The sequence below is a fragment of the Ursus maritimus genome, unplaced genomic scaffold, assembly GCF_017311325.1.
Source record: "Ursus maritimus isolate PB19 unplaced genomic scaffold, ASM1731132v1 scaffold_23, whole genome shotgun sequence".
Classification (NCBI taxonomy): domain Eukaryota; kingdom Metazoa; phylum Chordata; class Mammalia; order Carnivora; family Ursidae; genus Ursus; species Ursus maritimus.
Genome location: NW_024424786.1, coordinates 33,581,699 through 33,591,251, shown reverse-complemented (window position 1 = coordinate 33,591,251; position 9,553 = coordinate 33,581,699).

The following is a 9,553-nucleotide window of genomic DNA, read 5'->3' as shown; positions in this document are numbered from 1 at the left end:
TTTCTTCCTCTCTACTTGTGAGAATCACTTTCAATAAGAACTTTTCTCCTACTGCCATAAAGTACACAAGAACTTCAGATTCGAAGGAGGCAATGAATGTCTCTTACAAAAACATATGGCTTGCCTCAAAAGAAATTGTGACTCTGTAGAATTTATCCATGACATCCCAGCCTCCTGGGTTCTGCGGTTTTCGTGTCTCCTTCATCTTTGCCTGTTAATCTATTTTTCAGGATGGGGCAGATATTTTCTATTTGTACCATAATTCACATTTTATCCGCAAAAACTGTCCTTTGCCACAATTAGGCATTATATATCTGATTTTAGAATTAGACATGCAGACTTGTTTATAAATATTGTGAGGCTAAAGAATGCAAAAGACAAGTTGATTTTTAAGATGTTAACATTTCAGGTGGCTTTGCAAGCTATAAAGTATAACCAGAGTTGACGGATGTTTACTGGGGATCTATAATAAGCCAAGTACCACTCCAGTACCAAGGAGCGTTCAAGGAGCTCTAGGGTTGTACGGTTTTGTAGAATTCATGGAACTGTAAAGAGGAGAATCAGTACAATTTGTTAATATATAAAATATGATATATTTGTTAATATAATCAATACAATTTGCTATAACATAAGAAAACAGAATTGCTAATACAGCAAAGAAAGAATGTATTCTAAGCTGATGCTGGTCTTATATGATCGTACCAGACGAGAACTTCTTCATCCTCTGTGTACCTGCCCCAGCATGCTCATAGCTACTAGTACGATGTGATGTCAGAGAAGGCAGGGTCTTAACGAAATCCGTGTTAGAACTGATTCATATGTACATGTTACTTTCAATGAAAAAGGAAAAGTCATAGAACTATTATTAGTCACTCCTCCAATGGACACAATTTTCTCAGTTGTATTTCAAAGCTTCTTTTCTCCCTGAAAGCTTGTTTCTGTGCAATGTATTCTACAGGTAACATTTTCACATTTATTAATTCTCTATTATCCCATATAATTACTTCAACCTTTCTATTATTAGATGTTATTCCTTAAATATCTTTATTTTAGAAGTCAAGTTGTCGGTGAATGCTGGTAAAACACACTTCTAAACAAATCACTATTTTTGTAAATTTTAACTTTCAATTAATACCGTGTTGGGTTCTACTTAAACAAATACCCAAGGATCTATTACTGTTTAAGCACATACGCATATGCAGTTACACAAAACCAGCTCCCTTATTTTTCCAATTTTCTGATTTCAGGGTCCATGTCTCTATCTTTACAGACTAGCTTGGCATTAAATGAAGCTTCATTAATGATCGCAGGATAGAAAAACAAAATTAAGTGAACCTCCATTTTGAATGTGAACAAAGTGCTTCCAGTTTTGCAAGTGTAAGAGAATGTCTTTGAATGAAACAACAAATGGCTCCATGGGTACATATAAGTTACAAGCTAACAGTATTGCTCAGAAATACCTGTGACCCATAATGGCATTGACATTTATGACTGGTATTAGCAATATGAAGCCGTAGTTATGCCCACATGCATGAAAGTTTAAGATAAAGAGGGATTTCACCAAGTGCTTTCATGAATTGGTTGGCTGGCTGAAATTACACCATCAGACAGTCTATTTTTTAGTTCATTTTGCACTGTGCTGGACATGTGCTCATGCAAGGCTTTTTGCATTAATGATTTATCTCGGTAAACCCTGGATTTTTCTCTAAAAATCACAGAATTCCCTTATTAATGAAAAAAAAACTTCCATGACGAATTTTAAGAACAAACTCCTAAATTCTTGCTCTTCTTCTTTTAAAGTTAATTTTGCTGGATTCTAGGTTTATTGAACAAATTAAGCAATGTGATGTTGGAAGAATCTATAAGAAAATAGAGAATATTTTCCACACTTCCTTAAAGAACAGTAATTAGAAGATATTTTATACTTTTCTTCCCACCTATTTAAAAGATCATGAATCCAATTGGTCATTTCCTAAGGAAATCTGATCCATGCGTACTTAAAAAAAATAAACAAATGTTCTAGGGAATGATAATGTTGTAAATCTAACATTTTTCTTCATGTATCATGTATTTCCTTGAAGCACTGGATATCTGAAGAATGTTTAGATTCTCACACTCACACATGCACACATGAAGGGGAAAGAAGGGAATGACAATGCTCACCAACGTTCGGGCACTATTTTAATATATATTGTTTCACTTAATTTGCCCAGCAATATTATGATTACAGAATGTCATCTCATTTTAAAGATGAGCAGAGACTCACTGATTAACTGCTTACTTAAAATCACATAGCTGTGAAGAGAAGTCCAAATGTCTCTGTCTTCAACATTTATTGTTTCTTTTTTCTACTATGATATACGTTAAAAAAAATATTTTTAAGTAATCCCTACACCCAACATGGGGCTCAAACTTACAACCCTGAGATCAAGAGTCACATTCTCTACTGACTAAGCCAGCCAGGAGCCAAAAACCCCCCTTTTAAAGATTTTATTTTTACCTACTTTGACATACTTTTTTTCACTATACTTTTATGAAGGGAAAAGCCATGGAATGAGTATAACTATCATTTTCTGCATTCCAAAAATACTGTTGATCAGGTATTTGACAGCCAAATGCACACTGACTAATATAAGCTACTATGAGAAAAGATCCTATTTTATAATGTAGAGACAAATTCAATTTGTTCAGTAAAGTGAGCTTTGTAGTCAGATCCTGACTCCATCATTTAACAGCTAAATTAATAGTTATGAACATAAACTCTGGGAACAGATTTATTGGTCAAGTTACTTAACCTCTCTCTGCCTCAGTTTTTTCCTTTGTAAGATAAATATATATAGTACTTTCTCATAAGGAAGCTGGGTAGAAAAATGGCTTAATACATATGTTGTACACCTGAAACCAAGGTAACATTGTGCATCAACTATACGCAAATAAAAACATTTAAGAAATATCTATAAAGTACTTAGCCCAATGCCTGATACATAGTGTTCACTTAATAAAAGTGAACTGATTTTTATTGTTAACTAGAATGTTACTTCACCTATTTGAGACTTGGTTTCCTCTCATAGCTTTCTGTATTTTTCTGTTATTACATTTATCATTCTTTAGATATAAAGTTATAGTTTTGGTTAATTAATGAATGCCTGTGTTCCCCATCTTGTAAATGCCACAAGGTCAGATGTAAAATTTGAAAGCAATTATTTCCCTATTGCTTAGCTTGGTACATAGTCTGTGCTCCCTCAAAAACCAGAGGGGTGATAGATAGATAGATAGATAGATAGATAGATAGATAGGTGATAGAAACTAGATAATCCTTACAAATTGGAAATTATATTAGTTGTGAAAGTTGATGGCAATCAGAAAACATGAGACACACTGATGGAATCTTAATTGTGTGAGATTTACTCATGCACAATTAGTCGATCTATTTTTATTTTCTTCAACAAAAGACTTCATCTGGCAATGCTCAGGATAAATCAGACCAGAATTTAGCTTCCTGGAGTTGACCAGTTGTCCACTGTGGCAGCTTTTCTTTTTTGTCCTGTCTCTAGTTATTTGTATTCTCTTTCTTGTGGAAATCTTGAGCCTAACTCTGTGGATCACATCCTCATACTATCTCTTCACCGATCTGTCAATCCCACATATTCTGGTTAACTTTTTATTTAAAAAGGCCATTTCCTTGATCAATTTATTCGAACGGTATAACATGATCACTTTCCTGGTAACTCGGTATTTTGTCCCAGGACCCTGAGCTTATGACCAGAGATGAAATCAAGAGTTGGATGCTCAACTGACTGAGCCACCGAGGTGCCCTGGGGTTATAATACATTTGAAATCATTACTTATTCTGATGATCTTGGGTTGGAAGATTTGTTTTAATGAAATGGATTTTTTTCCTAGAAGACTTGCTCCATTTAATGACCTTATTGGTAGCCTTTTCACACAAGCAAGAAAATGTTGAGGACAAGTTACCTCGTGCTTTACACTTCAACTGATAGAAATATCTTTGTATCTTTGTGGTCACATGTTAATTTAACTCAGCTCAACATAAAGTTATTGAGGGCTATCAAAGGCAAGGCATGGCAGATTTTAAAATATAAACCCACTGCTTATGAAGAGTAACACTTATTTACGGAGAAACTTCCACAAATATTTTACCATAAGACTTGCTTGGATAAAGGAAATAGTTGAAGTATTTGTTTAAATTGTTTTCTGAGCACAGAGGAAGAAAAGTATTCATTTTTCTTAAGGCTTTCAAGGTTTTCTCCCAGAGGAGGTAACCATTGAGCTGAGCTTTGGAAGCTGAGTAGAACTTCAAAGGGCAGAGGGTAGGGGAAAGGCGTTTCCTGAAGAAGGAACCAACTGGTCCACGGAGAATAACTTGGTTGCACCTGGGATACAAACCATGGATGAGAAAGAGAGAAAAGATGAGGTTGAAGAGCAAACTGGATTAGATGAGCAGAGAAGGAATGCTTTGTTAACATACTCAGATTTAATCTGGTATAGATGAGGAACCATGAACATTTCTTAACCCGAGTAATGATATAAAGGGAAAATGACTTCTAGTCATGTGACGGGGAGTCAAGAATTCTGTGAAAAGCAGTAATCTTGTTTTAACCAAGGTAGACAGAGACTGCATGACTGGCCATAATCATTATTAATCCAGCAAATGAGAGTTTTCTTTCCAAGCCAAAATTTATAGTTCTTTTCTTCCATTTTGGGATTGACTTTAGGAGAAATATTTGGGTTGGTCATGAATTTATTTATTCCTATGTCCTTGCTATCTTTCTAGCACCCCATGTCCTTACACATTTAGTGTTGCACTGCCCAATTCCCTGCTACCAAGGTCCCAAAATAGGTGGTGGTAAATCTCTCCTCGTCCCCCAAATTGTTGAACAAAAGCTAAGTTCCACTAAGCTCTCAGGAAAAAAAGAAAGTTGTTTATCCTAAACTTCCAATAAGGGGAGTCATTTGTATTTGATTTTCTCAATTTTATTGATATTAAGATCTTTAAAGTGTGGAGCATTTGAATTGAAAGTGACCTAGGATATACTGCAGTATACACTCATGCATTTTATTTTATTTTATTTTATTTTATTAAAAGATTTTATTTATTTATTTGAGAGAGAGAGAGAGAGAATGAACATGGGAGGGGCAGAGGGAGAGGGACAAGCAGACTCCCCATTGAGTGCAGAGCCTGATGCAGGGCTCAATCCCAGGACCCTGACCTTCATGGATTATAAAGATGAAGAAGTCATAACTTGGCTAGTACTAAAGGACTAACCTGTGTAAACAGAATTCTTCAGTGGAACTACACCCAGTTTACTTAGTTCTCTCTCTAACTGAATGTTGTAATAGATTTATTAGAAATTGCTTCCACGAACCTAGAAGGCCTGGGCATTTTTGATGCATTGTTGTAGATGTATAATCCCTTCATGAAATGAGATGATGTTTAATGCACCTCATGAAATGAGATGAGCTGACTGTGAGGAAAGCCATGAATGTTAGCGGCTAAACACAGGAGAGCTGTACTCAGATCTTCTTTCTCATCTCATCCAGGTCACTTAGTAGCTCTTTGATTTTGAGAAAAGTAATTGTCTTTTCTAAGGCTCAGCTTCTTCAACTGTCAAATGGGTTTAATAATATTAACCTGATATTTTTAAATGAGTTTTTGATAAAATCTTACATGAACAAAGTTCAGTATGTCAACTTTAATGAAATTTAGTTACTTTATTAATCAAATATATGAAAAACACGTAACCACTATGAAATTCGGCAGCTACACAAAGCACATCACAGCCTAGAAAAGTAAGGAATCGGAAGCACTATCAATCACGTGCATAACGTAGGTGTCTCCAGTTACTTTCATTTCCTCTTGGACTTTCCTAAACACACACACACACACACACACACACACACACACACACACACACAATAAAACAACCAAAAAAGGGGTCTAAAGTACCTCTTTTAATCAAATGAATATATGATTGCTGCAATAAAACCATATGGTAGGATATGCTTTGCCTCACTGGTGGAAAGGGGCAATTAATGAGTCACTAACTGCAGCTTATTCTGCTGAGTCTTGGAGTCGGTGAGGGGGAATGGGCCTGACAATGGGCCCGGCAATGCAGGTAAGCAGTCAGTAAGGCTGTTACTGAGAGAGATGGAGAAGACACAGAAGAGACTCTTACACCATTCCTAGCTCCCACGTTACTAATCCTTGAATTGTCTTCAGGAAACTTTTAATTGGCAGAACTGATTGCTTCATCTTGATATTTTGAAAATACCATAGGGAAAAATAATCACCCTTATAAACACAAGCAACACTTTCCCTCCCTTGTTTTTGAAGGTGTATTGGTTTTTCAACTTCTTTACAGGTAGGGCTGTTTATTTTGTGTGTGAGGAACGAGCCAAAGTGTTACTAGTTATACTTGGAAGCCAATTTCTTATCTGTAGGGATAAGTGCATGGTTAGAAATAGCTAAATGGCTACCTAGACAGAAACTAGAGCGGGTCATATGACAAATACCAATGTTCATAATTGGGAATTTTTTTATTTTTCTCAATATTAAACAAAGGGTAGATAGACACCAAAATTTTCTTGTGATAGCCTTATATGCCTCACACATGGCCAGATATTTACATGCATTCTAAGTTTTAAAATCCTCAGAGAACAATCCTGCAACAACGTTTTAAATGAGAAGACTCAGGCTCGTAGAGACTAAGACATCTGTCCTCATAGAACTAATAGGGAGCATAGTTGCACTTTTTCAAATCGAATCTGCCCAGCTGCAAAACCGGTGAGATGAACATCAGTATTAAGGATACTGGGAACATTTTAGCACAAAATAGTTTTTAAAGTTTCGGAAAGCACGAAGATACCTCAGTAGATCATTTTTTAAGGAAGGCAGGAGGGAAGGAAAGGGTATGGACACATAGAAAGGTACAGCATGACGTTTCAGTGTCCTCTGGTAAGAGGAGAAAAAGATAGTGAGACACCCCATATATGTACAACAAATAACCATTTTTGAAAGTGCGGGGCAGAGGGAGAGGGAGAAAGGATCTCAAGCAGACTCCACGCTGAGCACAGCGCCCAACAGGGGACTTGATCCCACGAGCCTGAGAGTGCAACCTGAGCTGAAATCAAGAGTCCGACGCTCAACTGACCACGCCACCCAGGTGCCCCCAAATAACCATTTTTCTAAAGATGATGATTCCTATTATACGACAAGCCTTTTAATTTTGCAAAACATCTTGATGTGCTCACTAAACAACCATCAGTCTGGAGCTGAGCTAAAGGACAGGAGCCAGCAAAAGGGGAACTGGTCAGGATAATATGGAGTTCTTGAGGTCATTCCAGGAGAGAAGAGGTAGAGCTGAGAAATATCAGTGGGGAAGATATTAGAGAAACCAGAAATGTTATGAAGTTGGGGATTAAGTGTTGTAAAATAGTCCCTGGAAAAAATCCTCTGTGCTTAGGGTGCAGGAGACTTTAAAGAATAAATGTGACTAATGCTTAAATTTTATTTTTAAATTATTTTGTATTAAGTAGCTTTCATCTGCCTTTGATAAAGTTGCAATGTGTGTGTGTGTGTGCGTGCGTGTGTGAACGTGGAATAGATGTGAAGGAGGTTTACGGCAATTTTAAAAGGTCTCAAGAGGCTTGTGATTATTTAAACACTGTCATCACAATTTTTAAGTCATAAAATGGTCTTTGGGCATAACCTCTGAGGAACTGATTAAATTCTAACTAATAATTGTCACCTGATATAGTGTTACCTTATATAGCTAAAACTTTCTTTTTTCAAGAGGAATCTTGTTGATTGAGTGGGAAATAAAATTCAAGATTACCTAGACCTTTCCCTGGGGACCTATATTTCTCTTCTGGTTATAGCTTAAGACTAGGTTTTTTTTTTTTTTTTTTTTTTAATTGGTGGAGGGGGAAGTTTTTTGAATGAATTTGGATTAAACTAGTAATGACTGATGTTTCTAACCCCTAAGGGGTTTACGTTTGTCACAGATTTTAACTGAGTTTGGTCCACCAAGAGTACAGATTCTAGACTGGCTGGATCTTAAAACCTATAAGAAAAAAGCAGTGGTGAATGCAAATCTGAAGACCAGGGCGAGCTCTATAGAGACGCAGAGCAATCTTGGGCACTGATCCTAGAGGTTTGCATTCGTTGGAAAATGATTTCAATTCCTGCAACAACAGAGCAAAATAATAGTGACGTTAGAAGTCCAACTCTCATTCCTATCAGACTCTGGCTGGTATGTCGGTTCAGCTCTGCCATGACTTTAGTAGTTGCGACTCATTTTGCTGCCATCTCATCCGTGTGTTCTGGGATAGCTCCGTGCTACGTGCACGTGAACTGCCAGTAGGAGGCAGAAAGGAGGAAGGGAAGGGCAAGCCTATGCCATAAAGTGTTGGATAAAAATTGCACCCTTCTCTTTCCCCACATTCTCTTGCCTAGAACCTATTCTTTGGTTCCAGAAAACCTAGTTTGAGAATAAACGAAGAGAAGGGAAGCTTTGTGGTTGTGCTGTTTTGTTTTCTTTAGTTTTGCTTTGTTTTTCTAAGTGCTGTTCCATAAAGACCCACTCTGGCTCCGAGGAGCAAACACTGACATGGATAGAGGGTAGGTATTGCTTCTAGCCCAGGCTCTGTCAAATCCATCTATGGCTCTGGGCTGTCACTTTGCTTTTCCATCTGTTTTCTCAAACGTAGGCAAACATACTAGGCCAAGTCATTTCTATTGTCTGATTCAGGTCTGCTGGACTGAAAAATTAGCTTCACTAAACGTATTGAATTGGCTGGAAAAATGTTAAAAGACTTTTGGAGAACTTTGCTGTGCATTACATCAGTAACCATACATGGTAAAACATTTGCAATCACTCAACTTTTCACAGATTTCTCTTCTTCCATTCCCCCCCCCCAATAACATCTAGTCATTCTCAAGTAGGAAGTACTGATTTCTTATATCCCACAAAGAATGAATTAAGATGCTTCTTTTAATGTATCACTTAGTACCCTTTACAAAGAACCTAAGGGCTTAATGTGGCATGGGCTGGAAGAAATCACTGTTATCAGGAAAAGAAACTCGGGTACAAGGTTCTCAACTTCTGATTAGGTTATCCAGTAAATTCATTTTCAGTGCTGAGTATTTATTTATTGGCACTGATTGGCAAAATCTGGGATGAAAAAAACCGATGTGAGGTTAAGTAAAATATTGAAAATAGACAAAGTAGAAATGCAGATGGGTAAGAAATGTCCTGACAGAAACCAAAAAGGTAAATAGACAAAGAGAAATAAGGGGGATAATTAGCAAAGAAAAAGACTTAAAGCCCACTAGTGACTGGAATGCAGAGGTTTGCATTCCCTAAGTTTAAGTGGATACTGTTTCAATTAAGCCACTATTTCTAGCGTCTCCCAGTACAAAAAATCATAGAAAAGGAAAGAAAACTGTAGAGAAAAAAACCCAAAATGGTATTCTAAGAAAATATGACTTTTTTTTTTTTCACCTTTTAAAACGTTTCTATCCTGATCCAAC